The sequence below is a fragment of the Somniosus microcephalus genome, chromosome 1, assembly GCF_052327205.1.
Source record: "Somniosus microcephalus isolate GS21.2 chromosome 1, FLI_Smic_1.0, whole genome shotgun sequence".
In the NCBI taxonomy this organism is placed as follows: domain Eukaryota; kingdom Metazoa; phylum Chordata; class Chondrichthyes; order Squaliformes; family Somniosidae; genus Somniosus; species Somniosus microcephalus.
In genome coordinates, this window is record NC_140987.1 from 104240024 (window position 1) to 104267590 (window position 27567).

The window sequence follows — 27567 nt, forward strand, 5'->3', positions numbered from 1 at the left end:
GGATCGGGAAGAGAAGCCATTGCAGGTGATTCTATGGTTACGATTGGAAAGATAGGAATTAAACCAGGCGAGTGCAGTCCCATCTAGCTTGACGATGGTGGAGAGGCGTTGGAGCAGAATTTTGTGGTCAGCCATGTCAAAAGCTGCAGACAGGTCCAGAAGGCTGAGAAGGGATAGATTCCCTTTGTCACAGTCAAGTAGGATGTATTTGATGACATTTACTTCCACTCTTGGCTCCTTCAGTTCTTTGAAGTACTGGTGATAGATCATTTTTAATAGCTACTGTCTAAGCATTACGTCACTGTGGTTGAGGTAATCCTCTGGACCATGGGCACAGAATCCCCAGTTTCTCCATGGGATACCTCTGGAAGAAATACTTCTTTTGGTTCAGCTGGAATATCCTGGATTTCCAGAATGGGTAAATTTTGCCATCTCCCATTGTTTTGACTGGTGAGAAATTCTTCCCTTTCATGAGGCACTTACACTAAATGTTGAATTATCACCTCTTCTGACAAATTGAAATCATAGAATCATAGAAATTTATGACACAGAAGGTGGCCATTCGGCCCATTGTGTCATCTATATGTATATGATCGACGAAACAAACAAGTCAAGGGTCCCAGTTTCTTTACTATCACACCATCCAACTACTTCTTTCCTTCCTTCAAAAATTTCACTCACTTTAGTTGATGTACCACAAATTTTCTGAGCTTCATTTGACCTTTGTCCTGCTGAGCCTACGAATACTCATGCTTTCTTCTACTAACATTGGTCAAGTCAGGCTTTAGCAAGCTGAAGCAAAACCTCAACTATTGTTTAAAAGCAGCTCATTTGGATGACATCCCATTACAGAGTGAAGGGTGTTTATATATATCAATTAAAAAAATGTCAACCAGTTTTGCCAGGATAAATTTGTCTTCCTCTGGTCAGGAAGTAGTGTTTATTTAAAGAGTGCTTATGTAAGAATTTGCACAGACCTGTCTGCAACCCCATTTGTGGAGGGTGGTATTGGGGGAGGGGTTAGAAGGTATGTTTAACTCCATTTAATTTCATTAAGGTACAAAATTCCGCAGCAGTGAACTGTGGTGCCTTTGGTGGTGCCTGTCTTACCGTCAGGCATATCCCTCAAGTTTGAATCATTCCCTCAATGTCCTTCCCAAGGCCAGCCCAGCAGAGATAGCCTCCAGTGAATGCCTTTGTGCAGCACATTCCAGTGTTCCTCATGAAAATCACCTAATAATGTAGCTGTGCACAGCTATTGCTGCTCTTAGCCCTCAACACACACGTCCTCAAAGGTACTTATGGAACTTTTTTATTCCAAATATGAAGGCAACAACATGGGCATATTTTTGTTTGCTACAGGTTAATATCTGGGAAGCAAAAGCAATTGGTCACTCTTCTCCATTTCCCAGCATGAGAAGCATCAAAGGCAAAACTCAATTGTTTCCTCGCGTGTAGTGCACTAAACCTCTTTTTTTAATTTGTTCACGGGATGTGGGCGTCACTGGCAAAACCAGCATTTATTGCCCATCCCTAATTGCCCATGAAAAGGTGGTGGTGAGCCGCCTTCTTGAACCGCTGCAGTCCTTGTGGTGAAGATACTCACACAGTGCTGACTTTGTCATAGTGGTTTGGTACAACTGAGTGGCTTGCTAGGCCATTTCAGAGAGCAGTTAAGAGTCAACCACATTGCTGTGCCTCTGGAGTCACATATACATAAGAATATTGTGGTAAACCACTTTTATCGTTCACTATCGTTACACTATAGTTATCACTGTTATATCGTTACTCTATGGTTATCACTGTTCACACTGTTGTATCACTATATGAGGTCGCCTCTTGTCACACTGTTATACCTGGGCTGACCACTGCTGACTCCGCCCATGGCTCCACCTACCTGCCCAGGTATAAAGGTGGTCGACTGGCTGGTATTCCTCCTTGTTGGATCCGATCACCCACGAGGGTGGGCTCTGTTATTTAGCCAATAAAAACCTATAGTTACTTTCTTAACTCGTCGCTTTTCATTGGATGAATTGATAGGTATATCAATTTTATTGGCTAAATTTTAAAATGTCGTTCCCTGAGCAGCAAAGTGAGCAGCAAAGCGAGCAGCAAAACGACCAGCCAGACGCCGAGCTACAACAGCCACAGCAGCCAGCTTGGCTGCGAGCCCTCAGACCACCGTACCTGGATCTAAACCCACAGGCTGCAAACGCAGCCCTCGACTTCGAACACTGGCTGAGCTGTTTCGAGTCCTACCTGGGAGAATCCGGCGTGCCTCAGAGATCCAAGCTAAGAGTTCTGACCGCCCAAGTGAGCCCTAAAGTATTCGCACTCATCCGGGACCTTAAAACATACGAGGACGCCATCAACCGGCTGAAAAGACAGTACCAGAGCCCGGTAAATTCCATGTATGCCAGACACCTCCTAGGATCCCGCCCGCAACAGCCAGGAGAGCCCGTGGATGAATTTTTACGGGTGCTACAAGCACTCGGCAGAGACTGTAACTTTAAAGCGGTAACGGCGGCAGAAAATACTGAAGACAATGTCCGCGATGCCTTCGTGAAAGGCCTGCGGTCCGACTACTCACGGCAAAGACTACTGGAAGCAAAGGACCTCGACCTGGACAAAGCTGCAGCCCTCGCTCGCTCTCTAGAAGTGGCCCATCGGGACCTCGAGGCATACTCAAGGTACTGTAACTCGCGACCCTGGGACATGGGACCGACCCCGACCGCAATACCCCCCGCAGCAACCCCCCTGGGACCTACCTCAGCGTCAGTGTCCCGGACCCGATCGAGACCGCCACCCCCGGTACCGGCTCCGACATCGGACCCCCGCGATCGGGCCGCCGGCTGCTTCTTCTGCGGCCAGGCAAAACACCCGAGGTCGCGCTGCCCTGCCAAAAACGCGACCTGCTCGACCTGCTTGAAGAAAGGCCACTTCGCAAAGGCCTGCAGAGGGGGATCAACAGAGGCCAGCAGTGCCTCATGCGAGTTGTGGGGGCGGCCATCTTCCATCAAGGCAACAGAGGCCAGCATCCCCACATGTGAGTCATGGGGGCGGCCATCTTTGATCCAGGCAACCGACACCAGCAGTGCCTCATGTGAGTTACGGGGGCAGCCATCTTCTCCGCCATTTTGTCCAACCTCGTGGGAGACGCCATTTTACCCACCACGCTCGACCGCCACCGTGCCTCTAGACCCGACTACCGCCTCACCCGCAGACTACAGCAACTCGCTCAGCTATACACTAGCCTCCGTCACACTGGACCAAGCCCGCCCGCATCACCTGTCCAAGTCCATGATGGACATCAAAGTAAACGGCCACGCCACGACCTGCCTGTTCGACAGCGGAAGCACGGAGAGTTTCATCCACCCAGACACGGTGAGCCACTACTCCCTCCCTGTCCAGCCAACGCGCAACCGGATCTCGATGGCATCGAGGTCCCATGCCACAGACATCAGCGGCTACTGTGTTGTGACCCTGTCGGTTAAGGGTACGGAGTATAAAAATTTTAAACTCCTCGTCCTGCCCCAGTTATGCGCTGCCGTCCTATTAGGGCTAGACTTCCAATCCCACCTCCAAAGCGTCACGCTAGCATACGGCGGACCCCTCCCCCCACTCACAGTCGACAACCAGCAGATTTTAAACCGCCCACCGCGTAACACCTGCGGCCTATCCACCCTCAAGGTCCCGCCACCTTCCCTGTTCGCTAACCTCACCCCCGACTGCAAACCCGTCGCTACCAAGAGCAGGCGGTACAGCGCCGGGGACAGAGCTTTCATTAGCTCTGAGGTGCAGCGTCTCCTGAAGGAGGGCATCATCGAAGGGAGCACCAGCCCCTGGCGTGCCCAGGTCGTGGTCGTTAAGACCGGCAATAAAAACCGCCTGGTCATCGACTACAGCCAGACCATAAACAGGTACACCCAGCTGGACGCATACCCCCTTCCCCGCATATCTGATATGGTCAATCAGATTGCACAATACCGAGTATTCTCTACCATCGACCTTAAGTCGGCCTACCACCAACTCCCTATCCGCCCTGAGGACCGCCAGTATACCGCCTTTGAGGCGAATGGCCGCCTCTACCACTTCCTTAGGGTTCCCTTCGGCGTCACCAACGGGGTTTCGGTCTTCCAAAGGGAGATGGACCGGATGGTTGACCAGAACGGGCTGCACGCCACGTTCCCCTACCTAGATAACGTCACCATCTGCGGCCGCGACCGGCAGGACCATGACGTGAATCTGGAGAGATTCCTCCGTACGGCCCAACGGCTGAACCTCACCTACAATAAGGAGAAATGTGTGTTTAACACCTCGCGCCTTGCCATCCTCGGCTGTGTAGTAGAGAACGGAGTCATCGGCCCCGACCCCGAAAGAATGCGTCCCCTCATGGAGCTACCCCTCCCCCACTGTCCAAAGGCTCTGAAGAGAACCCTGGGGCTCTTCGCCTACTATGCCCAATGGGTGCCCAATTATGCAGACAAAGCCAGACCCCTCATGAAGTCCACATCCTTCCCCCTTACGGAGGAAGCGTGCGCAGCCTTCTCCCTCATTAAGGGAGACATTGCCAAGGCCACAATGCACGCAGTGGATGAGTCCATCCCCTTCCAAGTGGAGAGCGATGCATCCGACTTCGCCCTAGCCGCTACCCTTAACCAGGAGGGGAGACCAGTGGCCTTCTTCTCAAGGACCCTACAGGGCCCTGAGATCCGACACTCATCGGTCGAGAAGGAGGCCCAGGCGATTGTGGAGGCGGTACGACGCTGGAGGCATTACCTGGCAGGCAAACGATTTACCCTCCTCACCGACCAGCGTTCGGTCGCTTTTATGTTTAATAACAAGCTGAGGGGCAAAATCAAGAATGACAAGATCTTGAGGTGGAGAATCGAGCTCTCCACCTATGATTATGATATCTTGTACCGGCCAGGTAAGCTGAACGAACCCCCTGATGCTCTGTCACGAATTACATGCGCCAGCGCGCAAAGTGATAGACTTCAGACCCTCCACAACGACCTCTGCCACCCCGGGGTCACCAGACTTTACCACTTCATTAAGGCCCGCAACCTGCCCTACTCCATCGAGGAGGTCAGGACCATGACCAGGAACTGCCAGACCTGTGCCAAGTGCAAACCGCACTTCTTTAGGCCGGACAGAGCAAGCCTGATCAAGGCCACCCGCCCCTTCGAGCACCTGGGCATCGACTTTAAGGGGCCCCTCCCGTCCTCTGACCGTAATGTGTACTTCCTCAACATTGTTGATGAGTACTCCCGTTTCCCTTTTGCCTTCCCCTGCCCAGACATGACCAGTACCACGGTCATTAAATGCCTGAACGACCTCTTCGCCTTGTTCGGGTTCCCAAACTATATACATAGTGACCGGGGCTCCTCCTCCATGAGCGAGGAACTCCGTCAGTTCCTACTAGCGAGAGGTATTGCCGCAAGCAGGACCACCAGCTACAACCCCCGAGGGAACGGCCAGGTGGAAAGAGAGAACGCGACGGTATGGAAGGCCGTCCTCTTAGCCTTAAAGTCTAAGGGCCTCCCAACCTCCCGCTGGCAGGAAGTCCTCCCGGCAGCGCTGCATTCCATCCGGTCACTACTTTGCACTGCCATTAACGCCACCCCCCATGAACGAATGTTTGTTTTCCCCAGGAAGTCGACTACGGGAACCACTCTACCAACCTGGCTGACCTCTCCGGGGCCAGTCTTGCTGCGAAAGCACGTGAGGACCCATAAAACGGACCCCCTGGTCGAGAGGGTGGACCTCCTGCACGCCAACCCCCAGTACGCCTATGTGGCATACCCAGACAGGCGGGAGGACACAGTCTCCTTACGAGACCTCGCACCCTCAGGCACTCCGGAGACACCACCTTCACCCCCCCCACCACCCCCCCAATTCCAGCCCAGGTAGACGGCATGCCGGAACCCCACGAGCCTTCGCCGACCACGCAGACACCAGCATTAACACCGGATAATGCAACACCGCCGCTGCGACGATCAGAAAGGCTTACAAGGCCTCCGGACAGACTGACATACCAGAACTGGTAGTACACTTCACCCCGCCGGACTCAAATCTAAACAAGGGGTAAACCACTTTTATCGTTCACTATTGTTACACTATAGTTATCACTGTTATATCGTTACTCTATGGTTATCACTGTTCACACTGTTGTATCACTATATGAGGTCACCTCTTGTCACACTGTTATACCTGGGCTGACCACTGCTGACTCCGCCCATGGCTCCACCTACCTGCCCAGGTATAAAGGTGGTCGACTGGCTGGTATTCCTCCTTGTTGGACCCCGATCACCCACGAGGGTGGGCTCTGTTATTTAGCCAATAAAAACCTATAGTTACTTTCTTAACTCGTCGCTTTTCATTGGATGAATTGATAGGTATATCAAATATAAGAATTAGGAGCAGCAATAGGCCAGACGGCCCTTCGAGTCTGCTCCGTCATTCAATAAGATCATGGCTGATCTACAACCTTAACACCACTTTCCTGCCCTATCCCCATATCCCTTGATTCCCCTAGAGTCCAAGGCCCTGATTTTCTGCCAGCCGTCGGGCGGGTTTTCAGGTGGGCGGGGGCCGAAAATCGCAGCATTAGGGGGGTCACGACCCCCTCCCCCCCCCCGCCTGATTTCCCGCCCCGTCCGACTTTCGGACCATCGTTTCTCTGCGACCCGAATCAGTCCCGCCCGCTGCTGGCGGGACTGGCCGTCGGGACCCTAATCAGCAATTATTGGCATGTTTAATGCCATTTTAAGGGGCCCTTGCTATTTTCAAGGGTTCCCCACGCTAAACACGCCTGCGGGGAACCCCGCTGATGAAACCTGGCGTGAAGCATCCCGGCTTGCTTGCTCTCAGCTGCAGGTCATTCGGGAAAGCTGAGATTTAAACGGAGAGCATTTGTATGTTGAAGGACCTTGTTGTTGCAGGCTCGGGGCTACTTGTTCAAGGCTTAGGCAGAGCTGTGGAAGGTTGGAGCCTCATAAACTTCTCCAATGTGAGCTCCTGGGAAGCCCTTCTCGCCACCCTCACTCAGCGCTTCCTCAGCGGAGGCATCTACCAGAAGCATAGGACACCTTTTTCTCCTTCCCTTCTTGCCATTAGAGGAGCTCCAGCAGCAGAGGTGGCAGCAGCAGAACCAGGAACAGCAGGATCAGCAACAGCAGCACCAGGCTGCTGCTCACTCACCTGAAGCTGCACAGGCCAGAAGGGGCTAGCGCTTGGAAGTGGCTTGAGAGCACCTTGCTGCACATTAGGGGGCCATGGGGACCCGTATCTGCACTGGCAGTCCTACTCAGAAGGACTTCCATGAAGGTCTGGTTTCTCTGTTCAATAGATGGCCATCGCTCCTCAAGAGATGTCATTCTCTTATGAGCACTCACCATGTTTTCCATACCCTGGCGACTTATCTCCTCCATGGAGGTTGCCATCCTTTCCATGGTGATGCGTTTATGCGCCAATGACTCCACAAAGGTTCTGCTCATGGTCGCTATGGACTCCTCCATTCGCTCCACACTCGCAGCGACCCTGGAGACAAAATCTGCCAGAGACTCCTGCATCTGTGCATGGAGATCCATCACCTCTTCTCTTGCGGTTGGACCCAGAGGCAGAGGGTCGACATGCAGCACAGCTGAGCTGAGCTGGCAGAGTCCTGTGCCCTCCGACGAGGACTCTCCACTGCTGTCCCTGTCTCCAGAATCTGCTGAGGTTCACTTGTGAGCTGTGAAACACCAGGTGACAACACTACTCTATGTCCCGAAGGTCCCCCCGAGGTGTGAGTGTCTGCGCTGGTGCTGGGTGCGCTTACTTCTGCTGACGCTGCACCCTCAGAGGATGGAGCTTCCTCTGAGGAGTCTGGCTGCACAGCCTCTTCCTCCTCCACAGGATGGGTGCTCTGGATGGTACTGTGGGGGAGTAAAGGAAGGAGTTAGAGATGTAATGCCAAGGTTCTTCTGGTGACTCCCAGCGAGTTGGCATCTGCTGACACCTGCATCCATGAAGCCTTGGTCTCAGTGGGAGGCCTCTTCCTCCCTGACCTAGGAAAGAGGACCTCCCTATGGGCCCTAACCCCATCCAATAATGCCTGCAGTGACGCCTCGTCGAATTTGGAGGCAGCTCGGGGTCTGGCACTGGCCACAGCTGCTGCAGGCTCCTCTGCCATCCTGCATGATTCGTTTGGAAGCCTTCAGAGGATGCAGTGCTTGCTGTGGACCTTGAAAGCACCACGAATGATAAGAACATAAGAACATAAGAAATAGGAGCAGGAGTAGGCCAATCGGCCCCTCGAGCCTGCTCCGCCATTCAATAAGATCATGGCTGATCTGATCCTAACCGCCAATCTACTATGATGACATCATACTGTGGGGCTTTCTGATTGGAAATGGACAATTAGCAAAGCTGCCCACACGCTGGAACTTAACTGGCCACTTGAGGGAAAATTGCGTGCAGCTGGCTGACCCATTTTTTTTCAGGTCGGAACCCCACATTCGGGGAACCCGCCTGTGATGAAATATTCCATTCATCACTGCCTGTGACTGTGGTCGGTTTCAGTGTCATTTCCCTTCCCCCCAGTCCTCATTGTATTGTTTATTGGAATGTGCTGGAATGTGCTGTATGTAGGGCTCCACCCATACCTGGCCCCTTTTGTAAGCTAGCTCAGTCTGGCCTCAGTCTCCAGAAGGAAGATACCTCTCTCTCTTACGTGTTACTTTCTAAGTTAATAAAAGCCTTGTTTTGTTTCGCTAACATCGAGTCTCGGAATTATTGAGGCACATCAATTTTATTAACTTATTTTTCAACACTATGGATCAACTCCTGAAACCCGAACGTTTGGATTTGGATCAACATGCTCCGGACGCATCAGCACGCTTCGGACACTGGTTTGAGTGTATGGAATTCTTCCTGGACAATTCCGCAGCCGTCAAAGACGCTACGGACGCTGCGAGGATGAGACTCGGAATTCTGCGGAATTGGGTAAGCCACCGGGTTTACCCCCTCATCCAAGACGCCGATACGTACCTGGCCGCCTGCGACATCTTAAAGGCGCACTACCAGCAGCCTACGAATGAGGTGTATGCTAGGCATCTGCTCGCTACTCGCGCACAGCGACCTGGGGAATCGGTGGAGGAGTTCCTAAGCACCCTGAAAATGCTTGGCAAAGACTGCAAGTGCCGAGATGTAAAAGCCGCAGTGTACACTGACGAGCTTGTTCGCGATGCCTTTATCACAGGCCTCAGCTCCACTTACATCCGGCAAAGACTGCTGGAAAAAACGGGGTTGGACCTGAAACAGGCTGCGGACACCGCGCGATCCCTGGATGTGGCCCAGAGAAACTCGGACGCCTACTCTTCAGCCCGCGCCGTCCACGCCACCACGTGTGCACCGAGGGCGCCGCCATCTTGGAAGGCATCTTCCCCGCCCGGCAGCCCGACACCGGCGGGGCCCCGCTCTCCCCCCAGAAGCCCTACGACAGCCGCGACGCGTCAGGGACCCAACTGCTACTTCTGCGGGCAGCCAAAACACACCAGAAACCTGTGCCCGGCGAAAGGCACCACCTGCTTTAAGTGCGGTAAGAAGGGGCACTTCGGGAAGGTGTGCAGAGGGAACCCCGCCGGAAAACCAACCGCCGGAAAACCCGCCACCGCCGCGTGTGCGCCTTGGGAGCGGCCATCTTGGACGCCATCTTGCCCGACCTCGTGGGGTCTGCCATCTTATGAGCAGACAGCGTGGACGCCATCTTGTATCGATCAGGGCCCTACAGTGGCATCGGTCACAGTGGACCAGACCAGGCCGCACCCGCTATCCAAATCAATGGTGGACATCGAGGTAAACGGGTGCCGGGTTAAATGTTTAATTGACAGTGGAAGCACGGAGAGTTTTATCCACCCTGAATTGGCACAACAACTCTCCCTAAAGGTGGTCCCTGCTCAGGGTACCATCTCTATGGCTGATAAAACCCAGACATCGACCATTCTGGGTTACTGCACGGTACAATTGGGCATTAACGGAACTGTATACGATAATTTTAAAGTATTAATCATGAAGAACCTATGTGCGAGCGTGATCTTGGGCCTGGATTTCCAGTGCAACCACCAAAGCATCACGCTCAAGTACGGTGGGTCCCAGCCGCCCCTCACAGTGTGCGGTCTGGCTACCCTGAAGGTAAAGCCGCCTTCGCTATTCGCGAACCTTACCCCTAACTGCCGGCCAATAGCGACCAAAAGCAGGAGGTACAGCTGGGAGGACAGGCGGTTTATCGCGACCGAGGTAGACAGGCTCCTGAAAGAGCGCATTATTGAACGCAGCAACAGCCCGTGGCGCGCCCAAGTGGTAGTGGTAAGGGGTAGCGAGAAGAAACGGATGGTGATCGACTATAGTCAAACGATCAACAGGTACACCCAACTAGACGCCTACCCGCTACCCCGCATATCAGAAATGGTGAACCAAATCGCCCAATACCGGGTGTTCTCCACCATCGACCTCAAGTCAGCGTACCACCAGCTCCCTATCAGACCAGAGGACCGCCCGTACACCGCCTTCAAGGCGAACGGACGCCTCTACCAATTCCTCAGAGTCCCCTTTGGGGTGACGAATGGGGTCTCGGTTTTTCAGAGGGAGATGGACCGCATGGTCAATGACCACCACTTGCAGGCAACCTTCCCCTACCTCGACAACGTCACCATCTGCGGCCACAATCAGCAGGATCACGACTCGAACCTCGAGAGGTTCCTGGAAACCGCACAAAAACTCAACCTCACCTACAACGAGGACAAGTGCGTTTTCAACACCACGCGCCTCTGCATACTAGGCAGCGTGGTGGAGAATGGGGAAATCGGACCAGACCCCGACCGATTGCGCCCCCTACGGGAGCTGCCCCTGCCCAACACTCCCAAAGCCCTGAAAAGGTGCCTGGGGTTATTTTCTTATTATTCTCAATGGGTCCCCAACTACTCCGACAAAGCCCGCCCCCTCTTGAAAGCATCCTCTTTTCCGCTCTCTGCTGAGGCCCACGCCGCCTTCAAAAGCATTAAGCAGGATATTGAGCGGGCCACGCTACAGGCAGTGGACAAGAACACTCCATTTCAAGTGGAAAGTGATGCGTCTGACTTCGCCTTGGCGGCCACCCTCAACCAGGCGGGGCGGCCCGTAGCTTTCTTCTCGAGGACCCTCCAAGGGCCCGAGATCAGACACTCCTCCGTGGAAAAGGAGGCCCAAGCCATCGTGGAGGCAGTGCGCCACTGGCGCCACTACCTAGCCGGCAAACGCTTCACCCTACTTACCGACCAGCGGTCGGTAGCGTTTATGTTCAATAATAAACAGAGGGGGAAGATTAAAAATGATAAGATTCTTAGGTGGCGGATCGAGCTCTCCACCTTCGAGTACGACATCATTTACCGGCCAGGGGCCCTTAACGAATCCCCTGACGCCCTCTCACGAGGGATGTGTGCCAGCGCCACCGGGGATCGGCTACAGACCCTCCACAACGACCTCTGCCACCCAGGGGTCACGCGGCTGTTCCACTTCATAAAGTCCCGTAACTTACCCTACTCGATTGAGGAAGTTCGGTCTCTGACCAGGAACTGCCGCACTTGCGCTGAGTGCAAGCCTCGGTTCTACCGCCCAGATAGAACCCACTTAATCAAAGCTACACGGCCCTTTGAGCGGCTCAGCTTAGATTTCAAGGGCCCCCTCCCGTCCGTCGACCGCAATGTTTACTTCCTGAACATTGTGGACGAATACTCCCGGTTCCCATTCGCCTTCCCCTGCCCAGACATGACCAGCGCCACGGTCATTAAATGCCTCAACAGCCTGTTCTGCCTGTTCGGTATGCCGAGCTACATCCATACGGATAGGGGGGCGTCCTTCATGAGTGAAGAGCTACGCCAGTACATGCTGTCCAGGGGGATCGCCACAAGCCGTACCACCAGCTACAACCCCCGGGGTAACGGTCAAGTGGAGCGAGAGAACGGGACAGTATGGAAAGCAGTCACTCTAGCTCTAAGGACCAAGGGCCTCCCTATCTCCCGCTGGCAGGAAGTCCTTTCGGATGTGCTCCATTCGATACGGTCGCTATTGTGTACGGCCACTAATGCCGCGCCTCATGAACGAATGTTTGTCTTTCCCCGGAAATCCACCTCAGGCGTATCCATGCTGTCATGGCTCTCCACCCCAGGTCCGGTACTCGTGCGAAGGCATGTGAGGGGCCACAAGACGGACCCTCTCATGGAGCCAGTACACCTACACCACGCCAACCCCCAATATGCATATGTCCGGCACGCCGACGGAAGGGAGGACACCGTGTCCATAAAAGACGTCGCCCCAGTCGGCATCGACAACAACCACGGCAATAGCAGCAACAACGATCACAGCAACTCTTACCCACCCACTACTCTTTCAGCACCCCCGGAAGAACATCGACCAACGGCACCCCCACCAACTACCCCTTCAACAACCCTGGCGGCACCCCCGGCAGAGACCCAGGGGGCTACCGGGGACACCCAGCCGACACCCGCGGCACCACAACAGCCACGTCGGTCGCAGAGGACTATCAAACCCCCGAACAGACTAAATCTATAGAAGGGGTGAATGTGATGAAATATTCCATTCATCACTGCCTGTGACTGTGGTCGGTTTCAGTGTCATTTCCCTTCCCCCCAGTCCTCATTGTATTGTTTATTGGAATGTGCTGGAACGTGCTGTATGTAGGGCTCCACCCATACCTGGCCCCTTTTGTAAGCTAGCTCAGTCTGGCCTCAGTCTCCAGAAGGAAGATACCTCTCTCTCTTACGTGTTACTTTCTAAGTTAATAAAAGCCTTGTTTTGTTTCGCTAACATCGAGTCTCGGAATTATTGAGGCACATCACCGCTCATTTCCCGCACGATCCACAAAATCGGGCCCCAAAAATCTATCTATCTTAACCTTGAATATACTCAATGACTAAGCATCCACAGCCCTTTGGAACAGAGGATTCCAAAGATTCACAACTCTCTGAGTGAAGAAATTCCTCCTCGCATCAGTCTTAAAAGGCCAACCCCTTAATCTGAGACTATGCCCTCTAGTTCTGAACTCTCCAGCAATTGGAAACAACCTCTCAGCATCTATCCTGTCAATCCCCCTCAGAATCTTATATGTTTCAATGAGATCTCCTCTCATTCTTCTAAGTTCCAAAGAGTATAGGCCTAATCTACTCAATCTCATCATAGGACAACCCTCTCATATAGAAACATAGAAGATAGGAGCAGGAGTAGGCCATTCGGCCCTTCGAGCCTGCTCCGCCATTCAACGAGATCATGGGTGATCATCCAAACCCTAGCACCCGGTCCCTACACCGACAGCCATCCCACCCAAGCCCTATCCCCGTAACCCCGTAACCCCACGTATTTAATCCCCCCTAACACTAAGGGTCAATTTTTATCATGGCCAATCAACCTAACCCGCACATCTTTGGACTGTGGGAGGAAACCGGAGCACCTGGAGAAAACCCACGCAAACACGGGGAGAATGTGCAAACTCCACACAGACAGTCACCCGAGGCCGGATTTGAACCCGGGTCCCTGGCGCTGTGAGGCAACAGTGCTAACCACTATGCCACCGTGCTGCCCATTCATCCCAGGGATTACTCTAGTGATCCTTCGTTCAACCGCCTCTAAGGCAAGTATATCCTTCTTTCGATAAGGAGACCAAAACTGTGCACAGTACTCCAGGTGTGGTCTCACCAAAGCGCTGTACAATTGTAGCAAGACTTCCTTACTCTTGTACTCTAACCCCCTAGTAATAAAGGCCAACATGCCATTTGCCTTCCTAATTGTTGCTGTACCTGCATGCTAACTCTCTGTGTTTCCTGTCTGAGGACACCTAAATCTCTCTAAACACCAACACTTAATAGTTTCTCACCATTTAAAAAATATTCTGTTTTCCATTCTTCCTACCAAAGTGAATAACCTCACATTTCCTCACATTATACTCCATCTGCCACCTTATTGCCCACTCACTTAACCTGTCTATATCCCTTTGCAGTCTCTTTGTGTCCTCCTCACAAGCTTACTTTCTCACCTAGCTTTGTAGCATCAGCAAACTTGGATACATTGCACTCGGTCCCTTCATCTAAGTCATTAATATAGATTGTAAATAGCTGAGGCCCAAGCACTGATCCTTGCGGCACCCCACTGCCAACCTGAAAATGACCCGTTTATCCCTACTCTCTGTTTTCTGTCCATTAACCAATCCTCTATCCATGCTAATACATTACTTCCAATCCCATGAGCCCTTATCTTGTGTAACAACCTTTTATGTGGCACCTTATCGAATGCCTTTTGGAAATCCAAATATACTACATCCACTGGTTCCCCTGCCAGATAATATAGGCCAGACCAGGTAAGGATGGCAGGTTTCCTTCCCAAAAGGACATTAGTGAACCAGTTGGGATTTTACAACAATCTGGTAGTTTCATGGTTACCATTACTGATACTAGCTTTTTAATTCCCGATTTATTTAATTAACTGAATTTAAATTCCTGCAGCTGCTGTGGTGGTGGGATTTGAGCTACCAAGTCTCATTAATCCAGGCCTCTAGATTCCTAGTCCAGTAACATAACCACTATGCTACCTCATCACAAGAGTGTGATTGTAGAATCATAGGAACAATTTACTAGCTGTAGGAATGAGACCCCATAGTTTCAATTGTTCCCTTTCTAGGCCTCCAAGGTTGAGTGGCAATGCAGGAACATAAATCTCATAATTAAAAGGGTCCCTACGGCGTGAAATACCTGCCCTAATTTTCTGCTGCAAGTTTAATTCAGCAAATGCAGCAATTTCTTGACACTCACAGGGAGATGGCGAGCTCCCGTTTTTGCGAAGCAAATTGTGGAGCGGTGCAATTCATCCAGCTATTTGTGGCAATTGGCAATTCATGCTGTATCTCTTCCTCAACACAAATTGCTGAATGTTTTATGTACTAACAACAACAACATGCATTTATATAGTGCCTTTAACGTAGTAAAACATCCCAAGGCGCTTCACAGGAGTACTATCAAACAAAATTTGACACCGACCCAGATATTAGGGCAGATGACCAAAAGCTTCAATTCAATTCAATTTTATTTGCCATATGTAACTAGTACAATGGAATGCTTACTCCCCGTAGGGACACGTCAGCTATACTTACAGCGTCGTGTTCAGAAAGTCAATTCTTTGGCATCCAGTGGCAGTGGGAGCACGATGTCCCTCAGCCGCTCCGTCCTTCTCGTCACCGCGGCCTCCTCCTCACTGTTGCCAGCTCGGCTCCACGTGTGGTGGCCTGCTTCTCCCGCTCACCCTCTGGCCACCATTCCCAGCTCCCCTCCTCCCAGTCGGACTGCGAGTCGTTGTGGCTGCTGCTGCTGCTCGATGCGCTGCGCTGCCTTCGCCCGACTCGCCAAACACATCCTCCGGTCGCCGCGGCCTCCACCTCACCATCGCCGACTCCACGGTCCGACGGCCCGGGGCCTGCTTCTCCCACTTCCAGTCCGGCCTCTGGCTGCCATGCTCAGCTCCCCTTCTCCCAGTCGGAATGCCTTCCCGCTGAGGAGCTGCCGGCCGACGAGCTCTGGTGCATCGATGTGGCTGCTGCTGCTGCTCGATGCACTGTGCTGCCTCCGCCCGACTCGCCGAACACCTCGCTCCGGTTGCGGGAGCGAGCGGTGAGAGCGGGCCGCCTGAAGCAGGGAGAGCGCGCTAGCACTGGACCGTCTCGGTTGCCATCTTGACTCTGGAAGCTTGGTCAAAGAGGGAGGTTTTGAGGAGCATCTTAAAGGAGGAAAGAGAGGTGGAGAGGTTTAAGTAGTGAATTCCAGAGCTTAGGGCCTTGGCAGCTGAAGGCACAGCCGTCAATGGTGGAGCAAATAAAATTGGAGAAAGTCAAGAGGCCAGAGTTGGAGGAGGGCAGATATCTCGGAGGGTTGTAGGGCTTTAGCCAGCTATTCCTGGCTCAAGAAGTCCATGCCGGCTCTTTGTCAGTGCAAGTCAAAACTATTCCCACTACCCTGATCTTCCCTATCAGCTTGTATCTTCTACAAATATTTCCCATAAATGGTGCAATGTGGCAAAACATTCCATGTTCTAGTAATCCTTGTGTAAAGAACTTTCTCCTCTTTCCTCATTCTCTCAGTGATCATTTTTAATTAACATTCCCTTGTCAATGCCTTACCAACCAAAGTAAATAGTGTTTCCCTATTCACACTCTCAAAACCTTTCTAAATTTTAGAAAACATTATTTAACTTCCTCTTTGCCCTCTCTACTCGAGTGGAAAAGGTCCCAGTATCTCATTTTTTCTCATAACTGTACTTGCTCATCCCTGGCACCTTCCTGGTTAATCAACACTGTGTATTCTCTATGGTTTTAATATCCTTTCTATAATGGTATGCCCAAAACTGCATACAGTACTCTACCTGTGTCCTAATCAATATTTTGCACAAGTTTATTATTACTTTTTTACTCTTCCATATTATGCCCCTATTTATAAAGCTCAAAAATGTTAGATACTTTTTATGGATTTATCTACCTATACTCACACTTTCAGGGAATTATGGGGCAGATTTTGGTCTGGGCCCATTTTAGACCAGCACGCAAACGAACGAAGTGAGCCAAGGATCAATGGCAAATGGGGTTTTGGCCTCATTTGCATACTTGGCACATGCTGCCGGCGATGAGTGCTCTTTCTGGTCACACCAATATCTCCTGGTTCATTGCCAGCCTGCTGCCAATAGCATTGCCCCTTCCCCCACCCCCACGCAATTGCTTGCACATTCCCAGAGGATAAAATTTGCTGCTCGGCTCTGCATTGGAACCACCAGACTTGTTGCCTTCCCCCAGTAAGGCCAAGCCCACAAAATAGCTCGGCTTCACGACGGCTGGGGTTAAAATCGGCAATAATACCGGAAAAGGTAACAGATACCCAAGATACAAGGAGGGACTACCAAAGCTATAATTGTTTACACTAGAGAAGACTGAGATAGGATCTTATTGAGGTGTTAAAATCCTCAAGGGTGTTGAGAAGTTAAACCCTGAGCAACTGTTTGCATGGCCCCGAAAACAACAATGAGGGGGCATAAAGCTCGGAAGAGGGAACATAGCAGATATAAGTATGTCACACAATTCAACAGACATTTGGCAAAAAAGTGAATTGAGGGATACAGGTGTATTATGCTTTTGAACTCCCTGGGTCAGCCAGACAGACCAAAATTATCCTTTCTTGTCCTGTACATTCCGATGTTCCTATGTAACTTAAAATTCAGCTTTGGAGGACAAGAATTTTTGAACCCTCCAAACTAGAAGGTACAGTTTCAAGGCTACAGAAGATTGTCAGCTAAAAGTCTGATTACATAATCATACAAATTGGAAATGAGTAAAGTTTGATATCTTGCTCTTTGTAACACTGCATCTGGGGTCGATTCTAACTGTTCCCTCAGGGCGGGAAATGGGCAGCAGTGGGTCAGCCGCCCATTTCACATCCTGCCCCATTTTCCTTTCGACGGAAAGGAAAATCAGGTGGGATCTAAAATGGGCGGCCAGCACATTACCTCCAGCTTCCCGCCGGAAGGGAACAATGAAAAAAAACCTCTGTTGCTCTGAGTGCCAGGCGACTACAGCCATAGTAATACCTGGGATTAAACCTTTTTTTCATAACAGTCAATTTAATTTTCCTAACAGTTGTTTCCACATCGTGAAACAAAGTGCATATTTAAGAACATGTTGCTGCAGAAACTTCCTGAGAATGCTAGTGACAAATACTTTTAAAATTACATACAGTATGATGGAATCCTCTTTCCAATGAAAACATAAGGAATACTTAACCTGACACCTGTTCAATGTATTTAAATATTCCTATTTTCGACTGTGTGAGGTTCTGAGTCTACAGTTTAATAAACTGAGGAACGCTGTTGGCCTGTGCTACCTGGAGAATGTTTTGTCTGTATGTTCTGATGCATGAAGGATAAATCCTATTGTGTCTACTGCTGCCAGGAGTTGTTGAGATGGAGTTTCACATTGACATATGCAGATGTGTTCTAAATGGAGCAGTGCACTAGCATGTGGCAGCTAATAAACATATTATGGCTGAAGACTTAATTACCAATGATTGAAGTAAACATAGTGCAGCCTTGAGACCATTAGAAAAGATTTATGTTTCAGCTTCTCGTGGCCTCCTCTGACCCATTGGCCAGTGAAGCTTAAATACAAATGCAATGCCACACTAACAGGTCTGTTTGGAGAATGAATCAAGTCTGTTGCAGTATCCCTGATTAACCCTTTTCATCCTTGTCTCTGACATTCATCCAAAACTATTGTCCAACAACACTCACCTGCTATAAGTTAAATCGCTGGAATCGTTTGTTAGGCACCTTGCTTGCATTTTGCTCTAGTATTTGAGTGCAGATTCACTGCTTTTTTGGATTATAGTTGCTGTACAACATTCTGGAAGCTCAAGGAGGTGCTGGCTATGTCAGAAGATGGGAATCCTTTTGGCAACCCCATTCTGCTAGAGGAAGAGGAGCAGCAGCAACAGGTGGAAGGACCATGTGAAGCTGCATGGAATCCACAGCGAGGGTGGGGATGGGGGGCAGCACTGGTGGGAGCTTGCAGACATACTTACCCTTCAGGGCTTCCAGGCCCAGACTCACCTATTTCCAGTTCTCTGAGAAACAATGTATAAGGAGGCTACGCTTCTCTATAGAGGTTGTCATTATCCTGTGTCAGTTCTTACAGCAAGACCTGCATCACATTGTCACTGCTGCCAATGCATTGCATGTTGCCGTTACGTTTTTTACCAGCAACTCCTTCCAAGCTGCAACAGAGAATATCAGCAACATCAGCCAGTCTGCAGCTCGTGCTTACATTAAGTAGGCAACTGATGCCATGTTTACTAACAAGTTCATCATGTTCCCCTTGGACAACCGGAAACAGCAGGAGAGGGCTCTGGGGTTCAAGCATAATGCAGGCTTCCACTAAGTCCAGGGTGTCATTGACTGCACACACATCACCATGAGGGCTCCTGCTAATGAGCCGCTGCCTTCACTACTTTACTACTTCTATGAGCTGTTCTCCCAGTGGCTTCAGCATGAGAGATGGAAGGTTGTCGTGGTTCAAATGAGGGCTTTTGAGATGCTCGTGGTCAGCATCCTCTCGGAGCCTGGGCCTCTGAGGGCCTGGCTGCCGACTACTGCATCTCAGCAGCTGCTGGGGTGTGTTGTGTCCGTGTATAATAAGACACAGACTGCAGGAGAACGGTACAACAGGTGTTTACTCAACGTGGCTCACACGGGAACTGATCTGTACAGATTACTACTCAGTGCTATATACAGGTGTGGTCACTGCCGGTACTGTAGTATAGAAACATAGAAACATAGAGATAGGAACAGGAGTAGGCCATTCGGCCCTTCGAGCCTGCTCCGCCATTCAATGAGATCATGGCTGATCTTCGTCTGAGATCATAGCTGATCTTACCAGTTCAGTACCCCGTCCCCGCCTTTTCTCCGTAACCCTTAATCCCCTTAGCCTTCAGAAATATATCCAATTCTCTCTTGAAAATATTTATTGAATTAGCCTTCACAGCCCTCTGTGGCAGGGAATTCCACAGGCTCACCACTCTTTGAGTGAAGAAATTCTTCCTCATCTCTGTTTTAAATGATTTGCCCGCTATTTTTAGACTGTGGCCCCTGGTTCTGTGCTCCCCGGCCATTGGAAACATTCTCTCTGAATTCAGCCTGTCCAGGCCTGCCATAATTTTATATGTTTCGATGAGATCCCCTCTCAATCTTCTAAACTCCAGTGAGTACAAGCCCAAATTATTTAATCTCTCTTCGTAGGTCATTCCCGCCATTCCAGGTATCAGCCTGGTGAATCGCCGTTGCACTCTTTCCATGGCAAGAACATCCTTCCGCAGATGGGGCGACCAAAACTGTACACAATACTCCAGATGCGGTCTCACCAGCACCTTGTACAGCTGTAGTAAGGTATCCCTATTCCAATACTCGAACCCCCTTGATATGAAGGCCAACATACCATTTGCCTTCTTAATCGCCTGTTGCACCTGCATGCTCTCCTTCAGTGACTGGTGCACAAGAACACCCAGGTCCCTCTGCACTTCCCCATCTCCCAATCTATTGCCATTTAGATAATAATCTACCCTCCTGTTTTTACCCCCAAAGTGGATAACCTCGCATTTATCCACATTATAGTGCATCTGCCACGTATCCGCCCATTCCCCCAACCTGTCCAAATCGCACTGTAGCCTCCTGACATCCTCATCAGAGCCCACCCCTCCTCCTAGTTTAGTGTCGTCAGCGAATTTGGAAATATTGCATCCAATTCCCTGATCCAGATCATTTATATATATTGTGAACAGCTGGGGTCCCAGGACAGATCCTTGCGGCACCCCGCTGGTCACTGCCTGCCACTCCGAAAACGAGCCGTTTATTCCAACTCTCTGTTTTCTATCCGCCAGCCAGTTCTCTATCCACGTTAATACTTTGCCCCCAATCCCATGAGCCTTAATTTTGCATGATAATCTTTTGTGTGGAACCTTATCGAAGGCTTTCTGGAAGTCAAGGTACACCACATCCACTGGCTCTCCTCCATCTATTTTACCAGTTACTTCCTCAAAAAATTCCAGCAGATTAGTCAAACACGATTTACCCTTTGTAAATCCATGTTGACTCTGTCCGATCCTTTCCCCATTTGTCAAGTGCTCCGCTATTTTATCCTTAATAATGGACTCTAGCATTTTGCCCACAACCGATGTAAGGCTTACTGGTCTATAATTCCCTGCTTTCTCTCTACCCCCCTTTTTAAATATTGGGGTAACATTAGCTACCCTCCAATCCACGGGTACTGTTCCCGAGTCAATGGAGTTCCGGAAGATGATCCTTAGAGCATCTGCTATCTCCAGGGCCACCTCCTTAAGTACCCTAGGATGTAGTTTATCAGGCCCCGGGGATTTGTCGGCCTTCAGTCCCCTCAACTTACCCAACACCATATCCCTAGAGATACTAATTTCTGTCAGCTCCTCCCTCTCATTAGTCCCTATGTTTGCCGATATTCCTGGGAGGTTATTTGTGTCCTCCTTTGTGAATACAGAACCAAAGTATGAGTTTAATTGGTCTGCCATTTCCTTATTCTCCATTATATATTCTCCCGAATCGGACTGCAAGGGACCGACTTGGGATTTTACCAGTCTTTTCCTCCTGATATACCGATAAAAGCTTTTGCAGTCTGTCTTTATGTTTGCTGCAAGTTTACTTTCGTATTCTATTTTCCCCTTCCTGATTAATCCCTTTGTCCTCTTTTGCTGTATCCTGTACTGCCCCCAATCTTCCGGTCTGGTGCTTTTTTTTGCCAGTTGATATGCCCTTTTTTTTGATTTTATGCTGTCCCTAATTTCCCTCGTTATCCACGGTTGAGTCACCTTTTTAGGTTTATTTTTATGCCAAACCGGTATAAACATGTTCTGGAATTCTTCCATTCTATCTTTGAATGCTTGCCATTGTCTATCCACTGTCAATCCCCCCAGAAACACCACCCAATCAATCTTACCCAATTCCCGTCTCATACCCTCGTAATTCCCTTTATTTAAGTTCTGGACCTTAGTCTCTGATTCAATTTCCTCACTCTCCATCTCGACTGAGAGCTCGATCATATTATGATCGCTCTGACCCAAGGGGCCTCGTACAAGAAGATTGCTGATAAGTCCCTTCTCATTGCACAATACCCAGTCTAAAATGGCCTGATCTCGAGTCGGCTCCTCGACATATTGGTCCAGATAACCGTCCCGAAAACATTCCAGGAATTCCTCCTCCTCAGAATTTTTACTAATTTGGGTAGTCCAATCAATATGTAAATTAAAGTCACCCATGATGACAGCTGTGCTCTTATCGCACGCTTCTCTAATTTCCCTTTTTATGCCTTCCCTCACCTCCATATTACTATTTGAAGGCCTATATATCACACCCACTAACGTTTTCCTCCCCTTGCTATTTCTCATTTCTACCCATACAGATTCCGTTTCATCCGAGTTAATATCCTTTCTTTCCATTGCATTAATCCCCTCCTTTACCAGCAATGCTACCCCACCTCCCCTACCTTTTTGCCGATCCTTCCTAAATATTGTATATCCCTGGATGTTAAGTTCCCAGCCTTGCCCACCCTGCAGCCACGTTTCTGTAATCCCAATCAAATCATACTTGTTTACCTCTATTTCCACAACTAATTCATCCACCTTGTTCCTAATGCTTCTAGCATTAAGATACAAAGCCTTCAGGCTTGCTTTTTTCACACTCTCATTATGAATTAGTTTGGCCCTTTGTGTTTCTCTCCTTTGCTTATTGCTTCTCACCTTTCTACCATCTATTTCTGACTTCATATGACTTCCCTCTTTTCCACTACCTAGGTTCCCATCCCCCTGCCAAATTAGTTTAAATCCTCCCGAACCGCCCTAGAAAATATTACCCCGAGGACATCGGCTCCCTCACAGTTCAGGTGTAGACCGTCCCCTTGGTACAGGTCACTCCTCCCCAAGAACTGGTTCCAATGCCTCAAGAATTTAAATCCCTCTCCCTTGCACCACTGCTCAAGCCACGTATTTAGTTTATCTATCTTACTCTCTCTAAACTTATTAGCTCGTGGCACTGGTAGCAATCCAGAGATTACTACCTTTGAGGTCCTACTTTTCAATTTAGCTCCTAACTCCCTAAATTCAGCTTGTAGGACCTCCTCCCTCTTTTTACCTACATCGTTGGTACCTACATGTACCACGACAACTGGCTGATCCCCCTCCCCCTTCAGAATGCTCTGCACCCGCTCCGAGACATCCTTGACCCTTGCACCAGGGAGGCAACATACCATCTTGGAGTCTCGGTCTCGGCCACAGAAACTCCTATCTATCCCCCTTACAATTGAATCCCCTATCACTATAGCCCTATCCCTCTTTTTCCCGCCCTTCTGTGCAGCAGAGCCAGTCATGGTGCCCTGAACCTGGCTGCTGGTGCCTTCCCCTGATAAGTCATCTCCCCCAACAGTACCCAAAACGGTAAACCTGTTTTGGAGGGAGATGACCGCAGGTGACTCCTGCACTACCTTCCTGCCTTTACCCTGCCTTTTGGTCACCCATTTACTGTCTGAGCTAGCCTTTACCTGCGGTGTGACCAACTCACTGAATGTGCTATCCACAACATCCTCAGCATCGCGTATGCTCCAGAGTGAGTCCATTCGCAGCTCCAGCGCCGCCATGCGGTCCGCTAGGAGCTGCAGCTGGACACACTTCCTGCACACATAGTTGTCAGGGACAGTGTCCCTGATTTCCCACATGGCACAGGAGGAGCATGACACGGGTCCGAGCTGCCCTTCCATGACTTAACCCTTACAATACCCTTTTATTTACTACGATTTAGCTTAATTATTGAATTCTACTTAGAATAAGTTTGTGAAAGTACTCACCAACCAGTCACCTACCTGTTTTCTGGTGTTGTATTTTCACTGCCGCCTCCTGTCCTGGAACCTTTTCCACCTACGTTAGGCTCCTGAAATAAAATAAATTGAACCTACCTTTTCAACTTCCCCTAACCCCTAAAAGGTTAGAGGAGGTGGAAGGGTGGGAGACACTACACTGTAGTGTTTCGGGTTTAGCAACAGCTCCACCTATATAAGAGTTACTGGCCTCCTGCTCTCCCGACTGCACCAGCTGTGAAAGAAAAAGCCCGCGAAAGGTGAGCTTTTAAACTCACCAGTTACTGGCCTCCTGCTCTCCCGACTGCCCCAGCTGTGAAAGAAAAAGCCCCCGAAAGGTGAGCTTTTAAACTCACCAGTTACTGGCCTCCTGCTCTCCCGACTGCACCAGCTGTGAAAGAAAAAGCCCGCGAAAGGTGAGCTTTTAAACTCACCAGTTACTGGCCTCCTGCTCTCCCGACTGCCCCAGCTGTGAAAGAAAAAGCCCCCGAAAGGTGAGCTTTTAAACTCACCATTTACTGGCCTCCTGCTCTCCCGACTGCCCCAGCTGTGAAAGAAAAAGCCCCCGAAAGGTGAGCTTTTAAACTCACCAGTTACTGGCCTCCTGCTCTCCCGACTGCACCAGCTGTGAAAGAAAAAGCCCGCGAAAGGTGAGCTTTTAAACTCACCAGTTACTGGCCTCCTGCTCTCCCGACTGCCCCAGCTGTGAAAGAAAAAGCCCGCGAAAGGTGAGCTTTTAAACTCACCAGTTACTGGCCTCCTGCTCTCCCGACTGCCCCAGCTGTGAAAGAAAAAGCCCGCGAAAGGTGAGCTTTTAAACTCACCAGTTACTGGCCTCCTGCTCTCCCGACTGCCCCAGCTGTGAAAGAAAAAGCCCCCGAAAGGTGAGCTTTTAAACTCACCAGTTACTGGCCTCCTGCTCTCCCGACTGCCCCAGCTGTGAAAGAAAAAGCCCCCGAAAGGTGAGCTTTTAAACTCACCAGTTACTGGCCTCCTGCTCTCCCGACTGCACCAGCTGTGAAAGAAAAAGCCCGCGAAAGGTGAGCTTTTAAACTCACCAGTTACTGGCCTCCTGCTCTCCCGACTGCCCCAGCTGTGAAAGAAAAAGCCCGCGAAAGGTGAGCTTTTAAACTCACCAGTTACTGGCCTCCTGCTCTCCCGACTGCCCCAGCTGTGAAAGAAAAAGCCCCCGAAAGGTGAGCTTTTAAACTCACCAGTTACTGGCCTCCTGCTCTCCCGACTGCACCAGCTGTGAAAGAAAAAGCCCGCGAAAGGTGAGCTTTTAAACTGTACATGAGCTGTAAAAGATAGTTCCCCCCTTAAAGGTATATACATTACAATTCCTCCCCTTTTAGATTAACAGTACCATAACACTCATTTAACAATTAAATATCAAACTAATTACAATTAACACTTTTAACATGCAACATTAGTTGAAAATAGTCTATTCATATATTCAGTCTTTGGGGAGGCTTCCTGATCCTTTCTGGATAGCGCTTTTCCCGAGTGTCTTGCTCTTGGTGCGGAGGCGATTCTGGCCCCCTGTCGTCGGTTGGTTCATCAGCTTCCGATGCTACTGTTTCTGGGGTAGATGCGACCTGTACGTCGGGTTCATCACCAGGTACGTATGGGCGAGGCATGGGGTTGACTTGTTCCTGTGACTCTAGGATCTGGTCAGCATGGCGTCTCACGATGCTCTCCCCAACGTCCACTGTGTACATTAGTGGGCCCTGCCGTGTGCATATCGTTCCTGGCTGCCATTTTTCTGTTCGGTAGTCGCGGGCCAAGACTGGTTGCCCTACATTGAAGTTCCTTGTTGGCTTCTCATGGATGTGCTGGAATTGCTTACTCTCAACATCTCTTCGTACGTTTGGTCTGAGCAAATCCAGGCGAGATCTTAACCTTCGGTTAAAGAACATCATGGCTGGGGCCTGGTTGGTGACTGCATGTGTCGCATTCCGGTAGGAGAACAGGAAATTGTCCACCTTGTGCTGCAGCGGAATGTTGTCATTGTACATAGCCTTTATTGCCTTCTTAAAGGTTTGTACGAACCTCTCAGCCAATCCATTTGTGGCTGGATGATACGGGGCGGATGTGTAATGCCTCACCCCATTCTTTTTCAAGAACCTCCGGAACTCTTCGGACACAAACTGTGGTCCGTTGTCAGAGAAAATCTGTTCTGGCAAGCCATTCCTGGCAAAAATGGTCCGTAGGACTGCAATAGTTTTCTCCGTGGTGGTGGAGGACATTTTGATGACCTCAGGCCATTTCGAGTGCGCATCCACGGCTATTAAAAACATTGAGTCCATGAATGGACCAGCAAAATCAATACGCACCCGTTGCCATGGAGATGAGGGTCACTCCTATGGGTGTAGAGGGGCCTGTGGTGGTGCATTTTGGACTTTCTGGCATCCTGAGCAGCTCTTGGTCAGGTCCTCGATTTGTTTATCGATTCCCGGCCACCACACATAAGCCCTGGCTAGGCTTTTCATTTTTACCCCTCCCAGATGACCCTCATGAAGCTCATTGAGCACTCTATCCCTTAACTTGGGTGGAATTACCACTCGGGATCCACACATCAAGGTCCCCCGGCACACTGACAGCTGTTCTCTCCTTGTCGAGAATGCTGGCAACAGTGAGTCGCCATGTGCTGGCCATCCCTTCACCGTCAAATCATATACCCGAGACAGTGTCGGGTCATTTCGGGTATCCTTTTCGATACAAGCGTTAGTTACCGGTAGGTATTCAACTTTCGTCGAATGGAATATTTCGACAGGATCAACTGCTGGTGCTTCCTCCGCAGTAGGCAGTGGCAGGCGTGATAGCCCATCAGCATTTCCAGGCTGTTTCGTGCCCTTATATTCAATCTCATAGTGGTGCGCCCCTAGAAAAAGTGACCATTTTTGTAGTCATTGCGCAGTCATCACCGGAACGCCCTTCTTCGGATTAAAAATGGAGACAAGAGGCTGGTGATCAGTCAGCAAGGTGAATTTCTGCCCGTGCAGATAGTGATTGAACTTTTTCACTTCCCACACTAGGCTGAGGGCCTCCCTGTCAATCTGGGCGTAGTTACGCTCGGCTGAGGTTAGTGATCGTGACGCAAAGGTTATTGGCCTCTCTGAGCCATCTGAGAATTTGTGTGACAGCACCACTCCAATGCCGTAGGGTGACGCATCACATGCCAACCGAATTGGTAATGCTGGGTTGTAATGGGCCAATACCTCTTTCGATGTGATTAGTGTTTTGCTCTTCTGGAAAGCTCGTCTACATTCGCCACTCCACTTCCATGGCACCCCAGTTTGCAGTAGGGTGTTCAGTGGGTGTAGTATTGTAGACAAATTTGGCAAGAACTTATGGTAGTAGTTTATCAGCCCGAGGAACGACCTCAGTTGTGACACATTTTCCGGTGCTGGAGCCTTAACTACTGCCCCAATCTTCTCTGGGGATTTATGTAACCCCTCTTTATCGATAACGTGGCCACAATACGAGATCTGTTTTCTAAAAAACTCGCATTTGGGGCGGTTAGCTCAGAGCCCATATTCCTGCAATCTAGTGAGCACCTGCTCCAGGTTGGCAAGGTGATCACTGTCATTTTCGCCCGTGACCAGGATGTCGTCCAAATAACACTGGGTCCCTGGGATCCCTTGCAGGACTTGTTCCATTGCCCTCTGCCAAATAGCCGGAGCTGATGCTACCCCGAATACCAGCCGGTTGTATTGGTAGAGACCTTTATGGGTGTTGATTGTGAGGTATTTTTTTGATGCTTCTTCTGCCTCCATTTGCAGATACGCCTGGGCCAGATCAATCTTAGTGAAGCGTTTCCCTCCAGATAGTGAGGCGAAAATATCTTCAATCCACGGAAGTGGATATTGTACGGTGTGAAGGACCGGGTTCACTGTTACCTTAAAGTCCCCACAGATGCGAACCTTCCTTGGTTCCCCAGGCGTGCTGCTCAATGACTTTTTCATCACAGGGATGATGGGTGTAGCCCACTCGCTCCAGTCTACCTTGGACAGTACACCTGAACGTTCCAGACTCTCCAGTTCTGCTTTGACGGCTGGGCGGATCGCATAAGGTAC